Raw genomic sequence first — 22666 nt, 5'->3', positions numbered from 1 at the left:
TCTTACTAGAATGGAGTTCCTAAACCTGGCCAGCAATTAAGGCCGATTGGGGCCAGCTGGCCAGGGGGAGGGGCCACAGGAGGTTGGCCAGCCTTAGGAGGTTGGCTGTGGGAGTGCACTGACCACCAGGGGACAGCTCCTGCATTGAACGCCTGCCCCCTGGTGGTCAGTGTGAATCATAATGACTGGTTGAACAGTCATTCTGTCACTTAAGCTTTATATATAGACTAGAGGCCCAGTGCAAGAACTTGTGCATGGGTAGGGACCCTCAGCCTGGCCAGAGATCAGGGTTGATCAGGGCCATCTTACCCAGTCCCTATTGGGCTGATTGGGGCCAGCTGGCCAGGGGGAGGTACCATAGGAGGTTGGCCAGCCATGGGAGGTTGGCTGTGGGAGTGCAATGACCATCAGGGGGCAGCTCCTGCATTCAGCGTCTGCCCCCTGGTGATCAGTGAACATCACAGCAACTGGTATTCGGTCACTTAGGCTTTTATAGATTTATAGGTAAATAGATAGATAGATAGATAGATAGATAGATGATAGATAGTTAAGTAACTCATCAATTTTAAATTGTGTAATTTTTTTCCCAATAAAATTAAGCTGACGCTAATGAGAAAACTAGATGCGAATCCTAATATATTCCACTAGAGACCTGGTGCTGGGGGTGTGTGTCCCCCAGCCCAGCCTGCACCCTCTCCAATCCAGGACTGCTGGCTCCCAACTGCTCACCTGCTTGCCTTCCTGATTGCCCCTAACCACTTCTGTCTGCCAGCCTGATCACCCCCTAACCACTCCTCTGCCAGCCTGATTGATGTCTAACTGCTCCCCTGTCAACCTGTTTGCCCCTAAGTGACCTCCCCTGCAGGCCTGGTTACCCCTAACTGCCCTACCCTGCAGGCTTGATAGCCCTCAACTGCCCTTCCTTGCAGACCTGGTCCCTCCCAACTGCCCTCCCTTGCTGGCCATCTTGTGTCCACATGGGGGCAGCAATCTTGTGTGTTGGAGTGACAATTAACCTGCATATTACTCTTTTATTAGATAGAATCTCAGAGGCCTGGTGCATGGGTGGGGGCCAGCTGGTTTGCCCTGAAGGGTGTCCCAGATCAGGGTGTGGGTTCCCTTAGGACATGGGGCAGCCTGAGAGAGGGGCCTGTGGTGGTTTGCAGGCTGGCCACATCCCCCTGCGACCCACGCGGAGGCCCTGGTATCTGGGATTTATTTATCTTCTTCAATTGAGACTTTGTAGCCTTGAGTGGAGGTCTAAGCAAGCCAGGATATGCAGAAATCTTGGCTTCCTCAATCGCCAGGGGAAACTCAAGCCTCTTGCTCTTTCCAGCTCTGTGGCTGTGGACATTTTTGTTGGGATTTATTTATCTTCTATAATTAAAACTTTGTAGCCTTGAGAGGAGGCCTAGGCTGGCCAGGGTGTACAGAAAGCTTGACTTCCTTCATTACCAGGGAAACCCAAGCCTCCTGTTTGCTCCATGGCTGCAGCCATCTTGTTGGGTTAATTTGCATACTCACTCCTGACTGGCTGGTGAGTGTGGCTTGTGGGAGTAGTGGAGGTATGGTCAATTTGCATATTACTTTTTTATTAGATAAAGTATTTTATTTAATGTAACTGTCCCATAACCAATGGTTAATAAAAATAGCATTAAAATAATCTAAGTAGATAAAAACCTTATTACACAGTAAGTGTTCAATAAATGTTAGCTATTAATTCATGGTCATAAAATCTTGCAATACTGTAACTTTCTTAAAAATAAAGATACTTTGCAAATTCTAAAGAAGAATTACATTTAGAACAAATGACAAAATAAAGCAATGCTAAGAACTTTAACTATAGTAAACTAATTAGGAAGAATCCGGAGTCAGACTGCTCAGGTTTGAATCCCAGCTTTAATACTTTGCTAGTATTTTAGGCAATTTACTTAACTTCCCTGTGCTTCAGTTTCCTCATTTGTAAAATAGGAATAATTTCACCCTCTTAGTGTTGTGAAGATTAAATGAATTAATATGTTTACAGCAGTTTTAAGCACACAATGTTTGCTTTGTTATAAATAGAACAATCTTAAGAAGTCTCTTTCTTGATTTGCTAACAGCTTTTTTTATGACAAATTTAGATTATTCTCATTTCATAATCACAAAAATTTAAGAAACTTGAATATTTTCACTGACAGACCTTAATGCATTTCAACAAATAATAAGTAATTTCTTTATAAGTTACGTTTTCAATACAGACATCACCACTGTTACCGGTCACCCTATCTCAAAAATTTGTCATTTATCTTTGACCTTTCTCCAGCACCCTATAATCCATTGAAAGCCAAATAAAGTTCACTTTATGTTCTTAAGAGGTCAAAAAATCTACTTCATGTTCTTACAGTCTCCCTCGCTTTTTCTACCTATGGCCCTTTATAAGCTCTATTTATAGCTTCTCTCTTTCCATCTCAATTCATTCTCCACATTGCTGCCAAATTTATCTCCTAATACATCCTCTAATATGACCACTTCTATGGGTAAGGTTGGCTAAAATTGATAAAGGAAACCTGAACCAGGGCCATTCACCAAGAGCTGGGATGGAAGGATTATTGTGGTTATGATAAACTAGGATTGGGACCTTTTACCTCTTACCAATATGAAAGGTGGCGGGGGGGGGGGGGGGGGGGAGGGGGGGGAGAAAGAGAAACCTACTACCAATCACTGCCCTGCCTAGATAGGCCATATATAAAGCTTTTGAGAAGGCAATAAGACTGATATCTACAACAAGAGCACACTAGCTGAGTAGCTAGATGGGAAATATCTGAAATAACCTTCTGTGGCAGAACCAGCTATCTGCCAACATAAGCCCTAGCCTAGTCCAAGGGCCATAAGGGCCAGGCCAAAACCACCAGACAGAGAATGCAAGAGCAGAGAAAGAGAAGGAAAAAAGTTTCACTCAAAATGAACCTGAAAACCAAAATTCTAAACCAAAGAAAGAAGCTAATGCTATGAAACATCATCAGCTTTTTTAAGTCTAAATTTGCTCTATTTTTTTTCAAAAAGCCTTTTGGAATAAGTAATTTTCTACAAATAATATAGGAAAAGAAGAATCACCACTTGAAACTCGGCTTTAAATTAAAAAAAATCCCATCACCAACCAAAGATTGGGGAAAATAGACAGGAAACCAAGAACTTCCAGGAACAGTCCTGAAGAATCAAGACAAAGTGCTAACAAAGGAACCTGGCTTCCTCAAAGACCTTAGGAAATGTTTCCTTTATTATCCCAACAGAAGACTGACAGAGAGGTATAATATCCTACAGAGAAAGTTAAACTCAAAGACTGTGTATTAACGCCAGGCTCCAAAAACAGTTATGACTTAGTTCATTCATGTTGGATTTGAAGACATGCCATTCTGATTTTCCTGTGGCCAAATGTCCTGAGATATTGTTAGAGGAATCTGCCCTTTTTTCATTTTACAAATCCAGTCACCCTGCTTTAACACTTCCTAAAGAGGAGACATTTCAGAAAGTAAATTCATATTAAAACCACAGCTTTTCTTCAGTTGTCCTTCTACTGCAAATGTTTCACATCAAGAGTATTTATTGGTAAGAGGTAAAAGGTCCCAATCCTAGTTTATTATAACCACGATCATCCTTTCACAGTCAAGTTATTTAATTTTTAAATCAAACAGGTGAATAAGATTTTTCTTGACATGATGAGTTGATAGCTTATTAGAATCTTTAAAATAATTATTTCCCATTCCCATTTTGTTTGATGATTTAGATAATTAACTTCTTTCAACATTAACTTCTTTACACATCAAAGTCCTATCATTCCAGTGTTTTATTTCCTTTCTCCCAGACATTTAAAAAAAAAAAAAAAAAAATGTCGGTTAAAAGCAGAAGCACTCAAGTCAATTTTCTCTAATAAATACAGTTAACATGGAACTGAAAACCTACTGTAATCTTCTCAATGGGTTAATGTCCTACAGTTGTTTTAGCTTTCAATTGAAATGCAGCTGTTTGCCATATTTTACAAAATGAATTCAGATGTGCAGACGGAGACTTAGATTATTTCAACATGCCACAGTTTAAATGTGAACCCAAGGAATAAGTTCATCTCTGATTAATACTTATATTTAAACTGATCACTAAGCCAATAGCCTATACTATGTTACACCTGTAAAATCCTGTTCCAGAATAGAAAATTTGACATCTTTTAATTTAACATAATGAGATTTAAGAATATATTCCTTTCCTCAGAAAATACTGCAACAGAAAAAAAATATTAACTATGTTAAAGTTATGTCACAAATGTAAATTTTAAAAAAATGAATAGACATGTTCTCTTTATAGCTCGTATTTTTTATGACTAAATGACCAAAAAAGAAATACCATGAAACATCTTTAGTTTAAAACAACTCAAAGAATTGTAAGTATATTACTAATTTCAGTACCCTCAAAACATCAAAATCTGAATTTTGAAATCCATCAGTCTACCCATTCATTAAAAGACAGTAGAAATTAATTCAGCAGGCCTATTAATCGATTCTGAGCACCTGAGTCTCAATTCCAATCATTCATAACTTGAACATTTCACATAATATAAATAGAAAACTGTTATACTCAGAACATTTTCATTTTCATATAACTCCAAAGGCAGGAAGCAATTATGGTTAGGCCAACATTATTATACACTGCATTTTAGTTTTATGAAAAAAAAAAAAAAATTCAAGTTACATTATGACCTTAATCTCTCCTGCTGTAAAAATAAATAAAATAACCATTCAATCACTGAGAATTCAAAGAAAATAAATTAAAATATACAAATTTTAAAACATCTATATTTGGGATAGCACTATGGTAACCTAATATATTTATATATGACCCATTTCAAGTGAACTTGGAAGGTATAAAACTCAAGTGTCCATTCAATTATCTGCTAAAAGAGAACATGAATAATACAAAGAACAGATGATTCACATATAATTTATAACTTTTTTAAAAAATAATAGCAATTTTTATGAAACAACCTCTAATTGCATTTTCATAACTAAAACATCATCTGTATTCACCTATCATATAAAAAAAAAAAAATGAGCTCAGATCCTGAAATAAGATGTACCTATCATAGCACTTCTTATACTGCTTAAAAACAGGGACATTCTTTTATCTGTAATTTCTATATCTAATAAACTGCCTGACATAGCTGATGTTCAGTAAATGGTAAATTTAAAAATGACTGAATGATATAAGGAAGAGTACAAACAAAAACACACCTTTGCCATTTAGTAGCTTATAACCTACTGAAGTTAAAAGATATATCCAATGCAATGAGCTTAGAGATAATGCACAAGATACTATGAAAGAACAGGAGGTACATCAGACCTAGTCAATTACTATGGGATAATTATGCTGAGATTTAACACTTCCTATAATCTGAAAATAAACCAAATTTAACTGTACTTAGAAATAAGTGAATAGCAAATCCAAATTACTCATATCTCGGAAGTGAAAGTACTTTGAAAATTGTGATGCACCATAAACAGCAATATATGATCTAAGGAAATATTCTGCCTTACTACTCATTAATTATTTTTCTTATAATTAATGGAATAGGAATAAGTACTTCCCAATCCAAATCAGTCTGATTCTAATTACTATGTGTAATAAGCAGTAAATATTCATAAGAAACACCAAATGATCAAAATGACAAGTTATTGGGAGTAATATAAGTTTAAAACACTTCATATTTAGAAACAGAAAAACTCTTCTCTGTAATATCTGAAACTATTACCACACCTACTTCCATGTCCAGCAGTTCTATAAGAACACAAGGTCAAAAACTCCAAGACATTTTAGATTGTTCAGCTCTTTCCCTGCCTACAACCAGGAAGTCTGGTCCTGACATTTTTTCTTATAAAAAAAAGCAACTCTAAATCAATCCCTTCCTTTTCAATTTTACCTAATACCTTTACTGCTTTATCTTTTAAACCTCCCATCTTTCTAATTAATTCTGCAAAATATCTCCAGAGTCTCATTCTAAATGTGTGTTACTCCTCCACTCGGAAGACTCCAATGGCTCCCCTTTGCCTGGAAGACAAAACTTGTCATTGTCCTCTTCAGCTTCCTTTTCTATAGCAGTCAAACCAAACATTCGATATCTCCCAAACCATCCCAGGGTCTTTTGAATCTTTATAGTTTTTCCTGCTTGCAATACCTTGTTACCTCTCCACCTATCCAAATCCTAGTGGTCTAGAAAAGCCTGACCTAAACTCATTATCACCAAGAAGCCTTCCCAATGGCACAACTATCAAGAATTATTTCTCTGGCATCTAATTGTTTCAATTTACTAATTCTTTACTTCTCTGGCATCTAATTGTTTCAATTTACTAATATTTTAGTACATACCAATTATTTTAGTTTATTAATAAACCTTTGCCCCATAATCTTCCAACTACTCCCTCCTACTTCATCCTATAGAGCAAAAGCATAATATGCAAATCGACTGAGCTGCAGAATGACCAATTGGCAGGGGGTCAGTGAGCAGGCAGTGCCAGCCCAGCCAAGGCACGTGCCAATGGGCAGAGGGAGAGGATGGCGATGAGTGGTAGGGAGGTAGCAGCGACCAGTGGCTGTGACAGGGCAATAGGTGGGGGCAGGACCTAAACTAGGGGTGTCAAACTCAATCAGAGAAGGGGCCAAAATCTAAAATCCAGCCTAAATCGCGGGCCGAATGGTTTACTGAACAGTCATAAACTGTCATTGTGATGGAAACGCAGCAGAGTGCAGTGATGACAGCGCGGTGTGGGCCACATTGCAAGGCCTGGCGGGACGGATTTGGCCCGCGGGCCTTGTGTTTGACACATGTGACCTAAACCATCAATAGGATATCCCCTGAGGGCTCCCGGACTGTGAGAGGGTGCAGGCTGGGCTGAGAGGACACCTCCCCACCCCCGACGTGAGTGCGTGAATTTTCATGCAGCAGGCCTCTAATAGAGAAATAAAAAGCCTTTATTTAGTAACTTCCTCCATTCTTCTCTAATAAAGCTAATACATCCTTTCTTGATTCCCTTCTCTTACAATAAAGGCACCCTCTCATTTAAAGCCAGTGCATCACCAGTGCTTTGGCTTATTGATTTATAATTACTTATTGGGTACCTACTACAGGCCAAACACTGTTATAAGAGCTAGGGCTAGAGCAGTGGTCGGCAAACTGCAGCTAGAGAGCCAGACACGGTTTGCCACTCTGTTGACTAATGAGTTTGCCAACCACTGGGCTAGAGTAGTGATTAAGCTAGACAGAAGAGATACAACAAGAGATACAATGCAGGAGAAAAGCACATAAATATAATCTGAGGTAGAAACAAATGCTTTGAAAACTATTTAAACAATTTGAGTTCAACCAGAATATAAAATCTTAACAAAGCCAAGTGACTTGAAATATTTTAGGTTTTAAAAAGTTAACTCCAGCTGTTGTGAGGATATACTATAAGGAGACACTAGTATAGGCAAGGTAACCAGATAGAAAGTTATTGAAATTATACAGATAAACAAGAACAGTGGCTTGAATTAGTGAAACAAGTAAAGATGATGATAAATGGTCAGATTTCTGGAATATATTTTGAAAGCAGAGCTGATTTGCTGATGGATTAGACATAGGGTGTGAGAGAAGAGCAGTAAAGGATGATTCTGAAGTTTGGGACCTGAGCAACTGAGCTCAGGAAGATTGGAAAGGAGAAAAAAAGAAACCCAATTGGTTCCATGTTAAGTTTGAGACAGCTATTAGATATTCAAGTGGAGATGAAATCCTACTGATGTTATAAGGCAGAAAACTGAAATAAAAGTCATGATCATAGCGTTTTGTTAAGGAGATTTCATTAATTTAGTAGAACCTGGTAATAAGGATCAACTAATCTCTCAAATTCAGTTTCTCCACTGTCAATAATTTCTGCCTATCTCAGAGGGGTGTTATAAAGACAGTAGACCCAACCAGCATGGCTAAAGGATTGAGCATGGGTCTATGAACCAGGAGATCATGGTTTGATTCCTGGTCAGAGAATATGCCCTGGTTGCAGGCTTGATCCCCAGTGTGAGGCAGCCAATCAATGATTCTCTCTCTTCTTTGATGTTTCTATCTCTCCTTCTCCCTTCCTCTCTGAAATCAATAAAAGTACATATATATTAAAAAAATAAAAAAACAATAGCCACCATATAATGAGCATTCAAAAAATATATCTGAAATGAAAAGAATACCAGCTGTAAAGTATAAAATTCCCAATAGGCAAACAGACATATAAATTGTGTGTCTACATACACTAGTTGGCTATACAAATAATAGGATCTCGGTGACAGACTGCTCATGGAAGCAATCTTTTTATTTAGTCTCACATTAATGTAAGTTGCTATTCCATGTGTTTTCATATCCAATACTCTTATGAAACTACTAGAGGCCCAGTGCACAAAATTTGTGCACTCAGTGGGGTAGGGGAGGGAGGTCCCTCAACCGGACCTGTGCACTTTTGCAGTCCAGGAGCCCTTGGGAAATGTCTGAGTGCCGTGGAGGTGGGAGACTCCTGCCACTTCCGCTGCACTCCTCAGCTGTGAGCCCATTGAGTGTCTGCCCCTGGTGGTCAGAGCACATCAAAGCAACTGGTTGTTCTGCCATTTGGTCAATTTGCATATTAGCCTTTCATTATATAGGATTGAGGGGTTTTTTTAATTTTCTTTTGAAAATAGTTCTTAAATGTCTCTACCAGATCTTCCTACAATACATAAACAACCAATCCTGACAAAATGGCAAGTTTATTTTTTCATTATTGAAACACTGTTTTTTTTAGAGGGGATATGCTAATTGACCCTCACACCATCACAAAGATGGTGGCACCAATAAGAAGGGAATATGCCAACTGTCACACCCTCAAAGATGGTGATGCCCACAGCCACAAAATTGCAGTGCCCAGTCCCTTCAGGCCCACCAGGGTGGCAGGTGCACACTCTGTGCTCCTGCTTCCAGAGTCCCCCAATCCCATCAGCCCCCAGCTGCCCAGGCAAGCCTCGAATTGCAGCTGCCCAGCCACCCAGGGCCACCCAAGGCTCAGATAACCAGGGCCAGCAAAGGCTTGCACTGGCAGCAGTGGCAGCTGCAGACATGTGATGGGGTGTTGCCTTTACCTGGTGGCCAGGTGGCCTCCTGCCCCTTAGGGCTCTCAGACTGTGAGAGGGTGCAAGCCGGGCTGAGGGACACACCCTGCAGTACATGAATTTTCATGCACTGGACCTCTAGTTTATAATAATAATAAAAGCATAATATACTAACTAGGCCAGATGTCTTTTGGACAACCTCCTGGATGAAGCCAAGGCTGCAAGGGAAGCCCGAGTCCCAGGTGCCAGGAGGAAGCCGGTGCTAGCAGCCAGGGGAAGAAAGGTCTACTCTTGCACAAATTTTATGCTCTGGGTTTTCTAGTATTATATAATTGAATGACCTAACAGCTAACTTTTCAGATATGTGCAAATTTTGGAATCAATTATACTTCTAGTAGTAAAAGGTAAGTATATTTAACAAGGATGTCAAAGAAGGAGATCTCTTAAACATCAAAATTCTCTTCCAATCCAGATTCACATCTTAAAAATATTAAACCTTATGAGAAGTCTATATTAAGTATAAACAGTATCTGATATGATTAAAAACAAAGTTCATCAGAGGGGGTGGGAGACGGGTAGAGGGAAGCAAAGGGAGAGAAATGGGGGACATCTATAATAGTCTCAATAAAAAATAAAACAGTTCATAGAACTAAAAAGAAAAAAAAGAAACATTTACTCCCATATAAAATATAGATGAGTTTGTATAAGCATTTCAGAGTTTATAAAGGGTCTTTAACTTTCAACTCACATCTTTTCATAATCACCCCATCAGGTAACAAATACTTCTCCCCTATTAATGAAGAAGCTAAAAGTAAAAATACTGAGTAAAGGTCACAAATCTAACAAAAAACAGGCTTTGATTGTGGTAGCTAATAACTTGAAATATCTAGTCCATGTACATACATATTTTAACAAAAATTCACCAGCCTTTTCACATTTTAGTATCTTTATTTACAAAAGATGCCTATCTCCTTTAGCAACTAAAATGATGTGAAGTTATTGAGAAGTTGTACACCTAGTGGTCACTGGACTTGTCATTAAGTTACCTTACAGGTTGATGACTTTAAAATAGGGGTGGGGAACCTCTTTCCTATCAAATGGATATTTATAACATCATTCTCCGGCCATGCAAAATTATCAACTTAAAAGTTATCCTGCTAAATTTCATCGAACATTTAATTAACTGGCCCCTAATGCCTTGTCAGAGCCAGATCAAATGAGGTTCCCTATACCTGCTAAAAGCTAGTTCATAATTTCCTTCCTTAAAAGTAAAGTTCAGCCCTAGCTGGTTTGGCTCTGAGCATCAGCCCGAGGACTGAAGGGTCCCAGGTTTGATTCCGGTCAAGGGCACATGCCCAGGTTGTGGGCTCGATCCCCAGTGGGGGGCGTGCAGGTGGCAGCAGACCCATGATTCTCTCTTATCACTGATGTTTCCATCTTTCTCTCCCTCTCTCTTACTCTCTGAAATCAATAAAAATATTTTTTTTAATAAAAAGTAAAGCTTAGACAGATGGATAAACAGCTATAGCAGACAAACTATAACTATGCAAATTGTCGGGAGGGGGACCTAAGACATCTGAAATTCAGAACTATAGTTTGAAAATCACTAATTTCATCCAAATCCCTCATTTTTCAGGTGAGGAAACTGAAGTCCAGAGGGGTTTCTTGAACTGCCCAAGGACACATCACTATTTAGTGATACAGCCGGGACTAAAACTGAGGTCCCTGACTCCTGGTCCAGAATTCTTCCTACTATCCCACAAGGAACATACAAATAAAAGTTGATCATAATTTACTCACAAGACCTCCACAATGTGTTTGTCATAGTGAACTTTGTTGTGAAATACCTGCCTATGCTGACTCAGTTTAGCAGTGAAGAGCTGGGCTCTGGAGTTCAAATGCAGGCTCTCACATTTACCATGTGACCTTGGGCAAGTCGCATCACCTACCTACCTCAGTTCCCTCATCTTTAAAATGGAAATTAAAAATACTCTTCTTATAGTTTACATGAAATAATATCTATAAAGCACTTAGGACCCGCCTGTATATGGAAAGTTCTCAATTCATGATGATGATGATGATGATGATGATGAATAAGCAGAAGAATCATCATCCAAGAAAAAGTATAGCTTCTTGAAGACATATCGCAAAGTATTGTCAGTAAACATGTATATTCTCTAAGAAAGAATGGTATGATTAGTAGTAGTTGTCTTTTGAAGATTCAGAAACAAATATGAAAAAAAGTGAAATAGATAGGATTCAGTCATAAAACCTGTACAGCATTTAAAATAGCAAAAGTGCACTTCAAGATTTTAAAACAATTTATATTTGTATTGTACTTACAATTTATAAAGTACATTCACATATATTTCAACTTATTGTCCCATGAATTCAACAAACACGACATTTTTTCAACTATTACATATTCCAGATAGTATGCAATTTACATATTAATTACCCTTTTAAGATTCAATAACCACTAGGTGTTATTAGAGGCAGTAGTATAATACAAAAAAATAACCTGATATCTGTTCCAAAAACAACCTCATCAGTACCATCTATTAAGTAGGAATGATATGCTTGGATAAATAAATAAGATGCAGCAATTAGCATAACGAAAGGAACACCTCAAGTGCCCATGAAAATGTGGTTATCAGTAGTAAGGAATTGTTTTGAGTAGAGAATGTTATTGTAATCGGGTCAAGAAAGCACCATTACTGTGACTTCCAGTACTGTTGGTTAAAGAAAATAAATTTGGGTAATGGTGCCTATTATACTCTATGTGCTGTTTCACAAATTAAAATATACAACAATTTTTGCAGATCTAGGGTCAGTCTTTACTGGAGGTAGTAGGTAGAAAAGTTGAAACAAAACTACTTAAATATAAATATGTGTAACACAGGACAATTTATACAATTCTCATCTGAGGCCTCTGACTACCCTGTGAGGAGGTAAGATTAGGTACTATTTCCATTTCACTGATGAGAGGTAATTGAGGCTCAGAGAAGTAAACAGTTAAAATCACAAAGAGAAATTATAGCAGAAAAGGGCTAAAACCTAGGTTTTCAGAATTAGTTTTAAGAGCTCTTTTAAACCCATTCACAATGCATTTCAGAACATTAGTATCTTTTCCAGGTCCATTATTAAGTATCTTTGAAACTAGAGCAGGTGGCCACTGGCCAGTGTGGCTCAGTTGGTTAGGTGTTATCCCATGCACCAGGAGGTTGCTGGTTCAATTCCAGTCAAGGGCACATGCCCAGGTTGGGGGTTTTATCCAGCTGTGCAGGAGTGAAGGAGGCAGCTAACAGATATTGCACTCTCACATGATGTTTCTCTCTCTTCTCTCTCCCTCTTCTTTCTTCTCTCTAAAAATCAATAAGGTAATCTAAAAAAAAAAAAAAAAAAAAAAAAAAAAAAAAAGGAACTATAGAGAAGGTGATACTTATGTCACTACACCCAACACACCACATGAGTTACTTCATTTAACCATCAGAAAAATGAGGGCTCACACTAAGTGTGGCTCTCAAAATATTATATTCACTAATAGTATAAATTCAAATAATATAATAATGAATTTGGCTTACTATTTAAGTAAACTATAAGCAAAAATTTTCTTTAACATTCTAATACATAAAAAGCAGATTCTGACTGATTTCACTATTCAACCTCACTGTATAATAAAAACAGGTGTTATTTTCAACAACAATACTCAATCTTCTGATTTAACTGACATGGCCTAATTCTTTGCAGCCTCCCACACCAAAGAGCACTTTTTAGAGAAAACCAAAAATCAAGCTGCCCAAGTTTTAAGGAGAAAAGCAAATTATTTTAATTACCAGTGGCTTAAATGGACAGGTCACTTGCTAGTCTTATTCTAGATATCTCATCTATTATTTAAGCTCAATAAGCAATAACTTAGTCATTACTTAAAAGCAAATACCATTTCTAAGACTGCAATATACTTAATCCTCCTAAAAATACATATTACAATGTTCAACAAACTAAAACCATATCATTATGTGTTTCCAATTGGGGCATTTTTTACAGTAAAAGGAACTCTATTAATAACTATGCTGGGACAAATGGGCTCAAACATGACTGTCCCAGAAAAAGTGGGGTATAAATCACCCTATAAAGAGCAACTATTTTGAATTGTATGTAATGACTTAATCTCTGTATATGCTTAATTCATGAGCTTTAAGTTTTGTTCCAGATCTAATAATTATCTTCAACCTTGAAAGCAAGGTCACCATTTTACAGATATATCAGGGCAGAGTTAAGTTTTATTTCAAATAAACATCTGCTTGAAGAAAAAAACAGACCTCATATTTCAAAGAAAATAATCTTGCAAAATATCACTAACTTTCAAACTTATCTCTTTAAAAGTTCTGATTACTGATAAATTGATAACCAAACTACTTTAAAAAAAAAAAAAGTCACTGTCTTTCAAATGAAAAACACTTCAAGAATAAAAGTGTTGAAAAGTTTTCAGTAAAACTAAACAAAATGATAAAAGATAAGAGGAAACCATGATTAAAGGAAATTCTGGTTAGTATTGTTATGGCTTTCCAAATGAAACTGGCATTAGCTGTACAACCTATGAGACAAAAGAATGCTTTGTTTTAATTTGTCAAGCTGTAAATAACTACTAACAGACCCATGCTTTGAACTATAGTACTTTAATGAAAGGCATTATTTGAATATAATTATGATTCCCTAAGGCAGCGATTTTCAACCTTTTTCATCTCACGACACACATACACTAATTACTAAAATACTGTGGCACACCAAAAAATACATTGTATTTTTGCCGAACTGACAAAAAAGAGGTATAATTTTGATTCATTCACACCAGATAGCTATTATTGTGTTGGCTGTTGTCATTTTTTTATTTGACAATCTAAGGGAAAAAGAGGTCAGTGCCCTGACTAGTCAGGTATTGCATATTTTAAAAATTCTTGTGGCACACCTGTGTGCCTGCTGCAGCACACCGATTGAAAATCGCTGCCCTAAAGCAATAGTTATTCCAAGAGTTGGTTTCTCTTATTTAAACCCAATGGAATCACAAAGTGGAAGGGATCTGTCTAGATTCTTGACCTTATGCTACCCAATAAGGCAGCCACTCACCACATGTGGCTATTTGCATTTTAATTAATGCAAAATTAAAAATTCAGTTCCTCAGCACACCAGTCACATTGCCAGTGTGTAAGAGCCACGTGTGTCTAGTGGATACCACAGATTACAGATTATTTCCATCATGACAGAAAGTTCTATGGGGCAGTGATACTCTCCAGTGTTTCCCAAATTGTGGTACACGTACCTCAGGGGTACAGGAAGAGTTTGGTGGGGGTATGCGTTGCACCAGTTTGGTGGGGATATGCACTGCACCGTGCTTAGCTGCGCCTAACTCTACGTTCTCATGAATATGAGGGGTACTCAGCATTACGAAAATTATAGAAGGGGTACACATATATCAGAAGTTTGGGAAACACTGCTAGGCCAGGATGCTCTAGATCTTTGCTTGAACATCCCCAGGGGTAGAAGCTTGCAATAGCACAATAACACACGTCCTATTTTTTTGCAAGTACTGTCAGAAACTTTCCCTCACACTCAAGTCAAATCCAGCTTCTATGTAACCTCCACCGTACATCCCCCAAATTCTGTCTTTTTGGTCTTCAAGGAAACCTTTGCAGAGCTAACTCAGTTCCACTTAGAAAGGCTCTGCCCCTCACATATACTAAGTAAGATCCGAGGCCCTTCCCATCACATAGAGATACACTTTCCAACGAAACCGTTCAAAATTTCTGCCTGCCTCCCGGTGTTATACAAACTTACCCACGTGTGCATGAGTAATGTATGTTCAGGAAGGGGTCTTAGTGTCAGTATTACAACCCCACCCCATGGTTTGACAGACAAGTGTCCTGATTTATTTTTTTAATTTAAAAAAACAAGGCCACAGTCACTCTGAATCGCTGAAAACGTGGAGACCGAAATTAACCTGTAACTGACCAAGTCCCTGCTGCTGTTCCAAACATGTTACGAGCCACACAGAACTGTCCCATTTTACTGGCCCAAAGCACGCAGCCAAAGACAGGCTGCATGACTTCCCTGGGGGCCGCAGCTGTAGGTTCACCCCACCGGGAAGAGCTCGTCTTTTCTTTTTCTTTTTGTATGTTACACTTCTAACGCCGCCTAACTCTCCTTGCACCCCGCTCACAAAGCTAAGACTTCCTTCCCTAAGGATTCTTCCTCCCAAAACTCTGCCCAGGGGACGCCCGGAAGGTGCTTCTGATGCCCCAATACACCCGCTCCCCTCGCCCCACGCCCACCCGCCGGTGGGGAGGAGCCAAGAGCCAACTCCACACCCCGCGGGAGTACCGGCCCCACGCCGCCGGGCCGGCCTCTCCCGCTCCCCGCCGTGCCCCCGCCGGCCTCCCCTCACCCTCCACCCCCGGCGGCCGCCCTCGGGCTGAGGCCCCGGCCCCGGGCTCGAGCGCGGGGGGGCCCCCCCCAACCCCCCCACCCCACCCCCGGGTTCCCGGCCTCGCCCTCGCCCCCCACGCCCCGCCCCGCCCCCCACACCACCAACAACCTCTGCTTTAAGGACACTTGTCGGCACGGCTGCGCGTCCCGCGTGGAGAACGTGGGGATGCAGACGGTGCGGTTTCTGCGGCTGCGGCCGGGGACACGCCGGGAGAGGGGCGGGGTGGGGGGTGGGGGTGGGGTCGAGAGTGTAGAGAGGGGCAAAGTGGCTCCGCTGGAGCGGGGATCGCGGCGGGGATGGGGGCAGGAGCGTGAGTCCGACTCTCTCTGTGGGGGGTGGGTGGCGGGGGCCGAGGAAAGAGCCCCTACACAGACGCCCCCGCACAGGCGGCCCCCGGCGCTGGCGCTGGCGCATGCGCGCTCGGCCAGGTGGCGCGCGGTCTCTCCCCCACCACACCCCCGCGAGCCACTTCCGCCACGCTCTCTGGGGGCGGGGCGTCGTGGAGCGCGCGAGCTGCGCTCTCCCAGCGCAGTGGGCGTGGCCGCTGGGCGCGGGGCGGGCGACCTAGAACCTTGAGTCAGGCCTTACCGCGGGGGCTCCTGGGAGAGGGAGAGGAGTGGTTGGAGCCTAGAACCAAAGGGTGCTCACAGGCCAGGCGTGGATTCTGTAAGAGTGAAGCTGAGAGGAGGGAATCAGTGGCCGACTACTGGAAGTTTGTTTTCAAATTCAGGTTCTGAGATTGGCCCCTGTAACTTTGTCTTCAGGAAATGAGCCTGAGAGGGTTTTTAGAATGGTGAATGGAGACGAACAGATGAGAAAAGACCTGCCGCCCCCATAGTGCCTCCAGTGCCTAGCTAGGGTGGACTGGAACCCTCTCTGGGAACTGGAAACACCAGCTTCTTCTTCGCTGCACCACTGCCCTCCCGGCCCCTGCACAGTCGTTTAGAGAAAGATGGTCCACAATGAAGTCTTTCATTCTACTCATGTTACCAAACTCGGGCATTTAAGGACCCACATTTTTATTATTGAAAAAAAAATTTTTTTTCTGTATTTTTCCTTAATTTTGGCCTGTTCCTACTTATTTTAAGTCTCCCCACTATTAAACTGTACATCCTGTTCTCTCGCATTTGATTGCTACAGGTGTAGTTCTTTAAATGATAGGGTTGCAAGACAATGATTTTGGTTATTTTATTCTTGCTAGTTATATTAACATTCTTTTCAGCTGCTTAGGGAAGACGAATAACCATGCTTATGTCTTACTCGTATGATGTAAAGTAGTATAACACACCTCATAGAGATTCAACTAACCTTCAGGACTTTTTAAGCGTTACTGCTTCAGTTTTTTCTTGCCTATAAATATTGGTGTTCTGAAATAACCCCTTCTTTCCCTTATTTGCTTACAATGTTTAAAAATAGCAGTTTATTTGGTTATTTCCTCTGTGGATGTAATTGTGTGTAGTTGTGTTGTAGTAGCTGCCTAGTTTTTGTGTTTAGTTTACACTCATATACCTAACATTTCAATATTTGTTAAATACTTCAAGTTCCAAAAGAACCAATATATGTAGGATCTGGAAGCTCACTATAATGTATAAATCAGCTCAATTCAATGTTGGGAAAAGTGTAGAACATAAAGAAAAGTAACAGAATTGTAATTTTTTACAAAGGAAGACTGCTTTACTATACAATAGTTGAAAAGCCCTTTCAAATACATTACCAAGAAAATAGAAAATTAAGAGAAAAATTATTATATCTAAGAAAATATAACCCAAAGCAGATAATTTCATTTAAAATTATGTTCAATTGATGTTGCCATAGTAGTTCTTGCACAGGACTTCTACCTGTGTCACATGGAGGCCAGATTTGACCTACTTTGCCAGAATTGAATCTTCTTACTCTCAGGATTCTGGTGTCCAACCAACATATAATCACACACAACAGGAGTTAATGAAAGTGAGCCATGGAGAAAGGAAGCTGAGTTAAATAAGACTCTGGTTGAAAGAGCTAAAAAATTCACTCTTAGTAAATTGTGCTGTTGGCAGAGATCTTAGCTTTGAAGTCACATGTGGTATTCTAATGTTGCTACCTCCTGGAACCTATTAAAATTCATTTTCGAGATTTTGATTTAGCCATAACTTTGTAGTTTGTGAGCACTGCTGTACACAAAGGGTCAAAATATTTTCCATTAAAAACTAGTTTCCATTAGATTAATATCCAATATCCTAAACTATCAATGCTGCTAGTGTAGCGTAATCATAACAAAGCTGAAACAAGCTGTGGCTAAAATTAAGTCACTGAGGACTACCACCTCAGAAAACTATGTAATTTCCAAAGCATGTGGAGAAAAGACATCAGGAGAGCAAGTGAACTGATGACACCACAAGAATGTCTCCATCCCTTGAACAAAGCTGGTAAAGGAAAATGAAGCATTGTTACTGTAGACTTTTACATTTCCCTGATATAATAACCTTCACATGGATTCACTAGTGCAAAGAGAAAGTAAGCATACCTAAGTAAAAATGCCCCTTGGCATCTTAAAAGAATAGCCAGATTAGATAATAAAAGAAGCCCTAATTCTCCAAAGAATAGCAGAAGTCATGCCTAATATGGAACCATTCTTGTGATAAAGTGGTTTCTTCTCCTCATGTAAATGCCATAGGGATTTAACTCTTGTGACCCATGACTCTCATTAGGATACTTGTGGAGGCATTTTATTTTCTACATATCAATTATTTTACCCTTTTTTTATATTTGTCTTAGATTTACTAATATAATGCTTATATAGTAACCATGGCTAGAGCTGCATATTGTTTAGACTTGCACATTGCATTGCTGCTATATTCAGTTAATTTCCTGATATTAAGAACTATTTTTCTTACAATCTCAAAGGTGCCTTATTTTAGTTTCAACACAAAAAAGATTACTGAGTTCTGTAGTACCTGGATAAGTCACTTAACATCATTGGGCTTCAGTTTCCATATCTGTAAAATGAGATGATCAAACCAAATAACTTAAACCTTGCAGCCCTAACAGTCTGTGCTTCTTTAAAACAGGAATGACCAAAGTTGTACAGAATAATTTCAGCATTCATATTTGTGCTACCAAAAATACAGGGCTCTTGCTTTAGGCTGATTATCAGTGTTCAACTAATAGTACGCATTTCAAAAGAAATACCATGTAAAAAAAACTGTACTAATCAAATATACTGATACCTAGTAGGGTACATTACATAATTATTCAGAGTGTAATCAAATCCGCTGCTCATGCCCTGGCCAGTGTGCTCAGTGTCAAAGCATCTGCCCTTGCATGAAGGGTGGTAGGTTCCATTCTGGTCAAGGGCACATACCTGGGTTACAGGTTCAATCCCTGGCCCTGGTCCAGACATGTGTGGGAAGCAACCAATCAATGTGTCTCTCTCACATCAATGTTTTCCTCTCTCTCCCTCACTCCCCATTCCCTTTCACTCTCTAAAAAATTCAATGAAATAAATACCCTCATCCTCTGGTGAGAATTAAAAAGTAATAATTAGCTTGCCATACCTTCCAATTATATTTATATATTTCAAAGTAGGAAGAGCAAAACATGATGAGAGAAGAAATACAATACTGCCCTAGTCGGTTTGGCTCAGTGGATAGAGTGTCAGCCTGGGTACTAAAAGGTCCCAGGTTTGAGTCTGGCCAAGGGCACATGCCCAGGTTGTGGGCTCAATACCTCCAGAGGTGGGTGTGTAGGAGGCATCCAGTCGGTGGTTCTCTCTCATCATTGATGTTTCTATCTCTCTTTCTCTCTGAAATCAATTAAAAATGTATTTTTAAAAAAGAATTGCAGTACTGAGAACTATGATCATGATCCATCCTCTTAGGAACCCCTCATTGTAGGTTTAACACTCTGGGGTCTTTTAAAATTAGTGCTTAGCTGCTGGGAAAATGATAATGTTTTTGAGATTCAAAGTAAGAAAGGATCTTAGAATATCAAGGTTTCAAAAGGCCCTTAACTCTCTAGATACATGGAAACTTTGTTTTTCCCATTTCCATAAAATCCAATATTTTATACTTCTTATACCAGAAACAAACAACTTTTACTTCTCCCCCATACCCCCAAAGATAAGGTCTACTCACTGAGGATGAGTGAAGGGTGCTAATTATTTCATTCATTTAACAAATACTTATTGTAGGTCCACCATATGTCTGAGATCATTCTATGAGTTGCAGATATAGCAGTGAACCAAACAAAAATTCATGTCAGCATGAAACTCATATTCTAGTTGGAGAAGTTGGACAATAAACAAAATAAATACTTAAAATATATATGTGTAAAAGCCATTATGTATTGGGGGGGGGGGCGGGGGAATGATTCAATAGGGAGGGGATGTGGAATGAGATGAAGCACAGGAGGGGTAGAGGATTGTGGATTTTAAAAGAGGAAGGAGATATTAGAATAATGACTTAAAGAAGGTGAAGACAGGTGCAGATAGCTAAAGAAAGAACATCACAGGCAATGAAAATAACCCATGCCAAGGCCCAAAAGTGGGAAACAGGCCTAGTAAGTTGCAATAATGGCCAGGGGTCATGTTAGCTGAAGAAGAGTGACCCAGGAAGAAAAGAGTGGAATATAAGGTTATAAAGATATTAGGGGAAGCAGATGGCAGAAAACCTGTATGCTTGGGACTGGGAGGCTACTAGCAGAGGACTAACATGATTTTACTTCGGCTTTAAAATAACCTGTAGAGTTACAGGTCCTATTGCAGTTACTCAGCCAAGAGATTATGATAGCCTGTATGTGGCTTGTTAAAGTAGATGCCATAAGACATGGTTGGATTCTGGATACATTTTGAAAATCAGTACTACTTACTGACAGATCAGAATTGAGGTTCTTGAGAAAGAGAGGAATCAAGGAAGACTAAGTCTGAGAAACTGGAAAGATGAATTTTCCATGAACTGAGATGAGAAAGACTAAGGATGGAGTGTATTGGGTGGGTGTAAGAGATTAAGAATTCAGTTGTAGGCACCAATAAGTAAGTTCAGTGTTCATATTATCTGTAATGTTTTTGTCATGGTAAGTGGGTTCTTATAGAAATGAAGGAAAGCTAGGCCAGCATGGCTCAGTGGTTGAGTATTGACCTATGAACCAGGAGGTCACAGTTCAATTCCCAGTCAGGGAACATGCCTGGGTTGCCAGCTCAATCTCCAGTATAGAGTGTGCAGAAGACAGCTAATCAGTGATTCTCTCTCATCATTGATGTTTCTACCTCCTTCTTCCTTCCTCTCTGAAATCAGTAAAAATATTTTTTTAAAGAAATGAAGAAAAGTTTGTATTTGTAAACTTTTATAATAATCATTTAATTGTATTCCAATTCTGCTCCCAGACTAGAGGTCTATCTAGACCTGTATAACATATGTCAAGAAATAATTTACTTTTATTGTAAGAAGACATGAAGAAAGTTGAACATCCCCTGTAAAAAATAATAATAATAACTTTTGGGGGTTAAATCAGTCAGTCAATATCTGGAAGTAAAGTAGAGACAAATATGTAGAAACATCCAGTCCCCAAAAGTATTTTCATTGAAATATTTGGATGTAAAAAATGAATATATTCAGTGATTTTTTTTTAATTACTGCCTCCATTTTATTGCATATGCATTTTTTTTTATTACGCATGGGAACAGAGCCAAAAATTAATCAGTGCCATGAGTGAAATAAACCACAGTTTGGTTAATGCAACCTGTTATTCCTAGTTCACACTCTGAAGCTGGATGCAATAAACCTATTTTGATTAAGGAGTGCTCAGATCAATTGTTAAATAGTGATCAGGGAACTATATCCCCATATTTGACCAAGTCATTTTTATTTTTAGCTTTTTATAGATGCAACATAAGCTGTATTTTCTCTTTTCAGACTATATTTAAAATAACTATATTAATTTAGTCAGATATAGTGAAGAAAATATGGGTTTTGGTGCCACTAACTAGCCATAATACCCTAGACAAATTATTCAGCCTGTCAGAAAATATGTAACATTACACTGTAAAATAAGAACAAGAATACCTATGTGGTAGAGTTATCAGGATTTAAATGAAAAGTTCCTGACACATTGAAAATGTTCAGTAATTTATAGTTAATGTCTTCTAGTTTTTAATGAGTTATTGAATAGTTTTATCATGCTTATATTTTTGATGTATTAGACATCAAAATAAATTAAATGCAAGATTCCATATCAAATTTTAGGATTTTATATTTTCTGAATTCAATAAATATATGTCAATATGACAATTATTTTTTTAACAAACATTTATTGAGGACCCTTTAAGCACATCAGTCATTCTTAAGCCTTGGAGAAATAATGATAAATAATACAGAGTTTCTGCCCTCAAAAAGACTTCTTCCTGATATATTTAGGAGTGACAAAGGTATATAGATGGGAGCACTGGTGCTATGAGAATACAGAGAGACCAAAAGTAGGTTTACAGTTATCCACATGGAAAATAATATAATAATTTATAAATAATGCAAGAATAAACTCTGTTTCATGTACTCACAACTGTAAACCTATGTTTGCTCATCCCAAGACATCAGCTGAGATCTCTATGCATCTAAGTCCTAAGTTGAGATCGGCTTGCCTCTATTCCTCCTCATTTGCAGACCCAATGCCCAAATCAAGATACCAGGAGAGCTAATGTCCACACAGTCCCCTCTTGCTCGGAACTTCCACTGGTGCTAAATTCATCAAGTTGTGCATGACCTGCCAACTGTCCTTGTTTCGCAAACATTCACTCCTATGTGGAACTTAGGCCTATTTCTAGAGTTCACCCCAAAGCCTTTGCTCAGAGCTCTGTGTGGGAACAGCTGATTTTACTAAAGATTTAAAATGATGAAAAGTGGTTTACATCACAGAAGCACAATATAATGTAAATGCTCATTGTAAAAAGTCTCCTTGCCACACACTATGTTTTTCTACAGTGCCCCCCCCTTTCTTTCCATTCTATCTTTTTCTGCTCTTCCCCACCTGCAAATTCCTAGTAATTTCTAATTCTGAGCAGTTTGGTTATCTTTTTTTATTTTT

General features: G+C 39.1%; 2 protein-coding genes across 7 annotated transcripts in view; one reads left to right on the top strand and one right to left on the bottom strand.

Annotated features, from left to right (window-relative positions):
• Positions 1-16004, bottom strand: part of SUPT3H (SPT3 homolog, SAGA and STAGA complex component) — a 393577-nt gene extending 377573 nt beyond the window's left edge. For both annotated transcript variants that reach the window (XM_045573190.1, XM_045573189.1), the window contains exon 1: positions 15719-16004. The gene's annotated coding sequence lies outside the window, so the exon portion shown is untranslated. The remainder of the gene's footprint in view (positions 1-15718) is intronic.
• RUNX2 (RUNX family transcription factor 2) overlaps positions 1-22666 on the top strand; it is a 330253-nt gene that overhangs the window by 43564 nt on the left and 264023 nt on the right. The gene's annotated exons all lie outside the window — the stretch shown is intronic.

This window comes from Pipistrellus kuhlii, unplaced genomic scaffold, assembly GCF_014108245.1.
Source record: "Pipistrellus kuhlii isolate mPipKuh1 unplaced genomic scaffold, mPipKuh1.p scaffold_m20_p_5, whole genome shotgun sequence".
Lineage (NCBI taxonomy): Eukaryota > Metazoa > Chordata > Mammalia > Chiroptera > Vespertilionidae > Pipistrellus > Pipistrellus kuhlii.
Note: the sequence above shows the minus strand (reverse complement) of the source record. Positions and strands in the feature narration are given on the sequence as shown.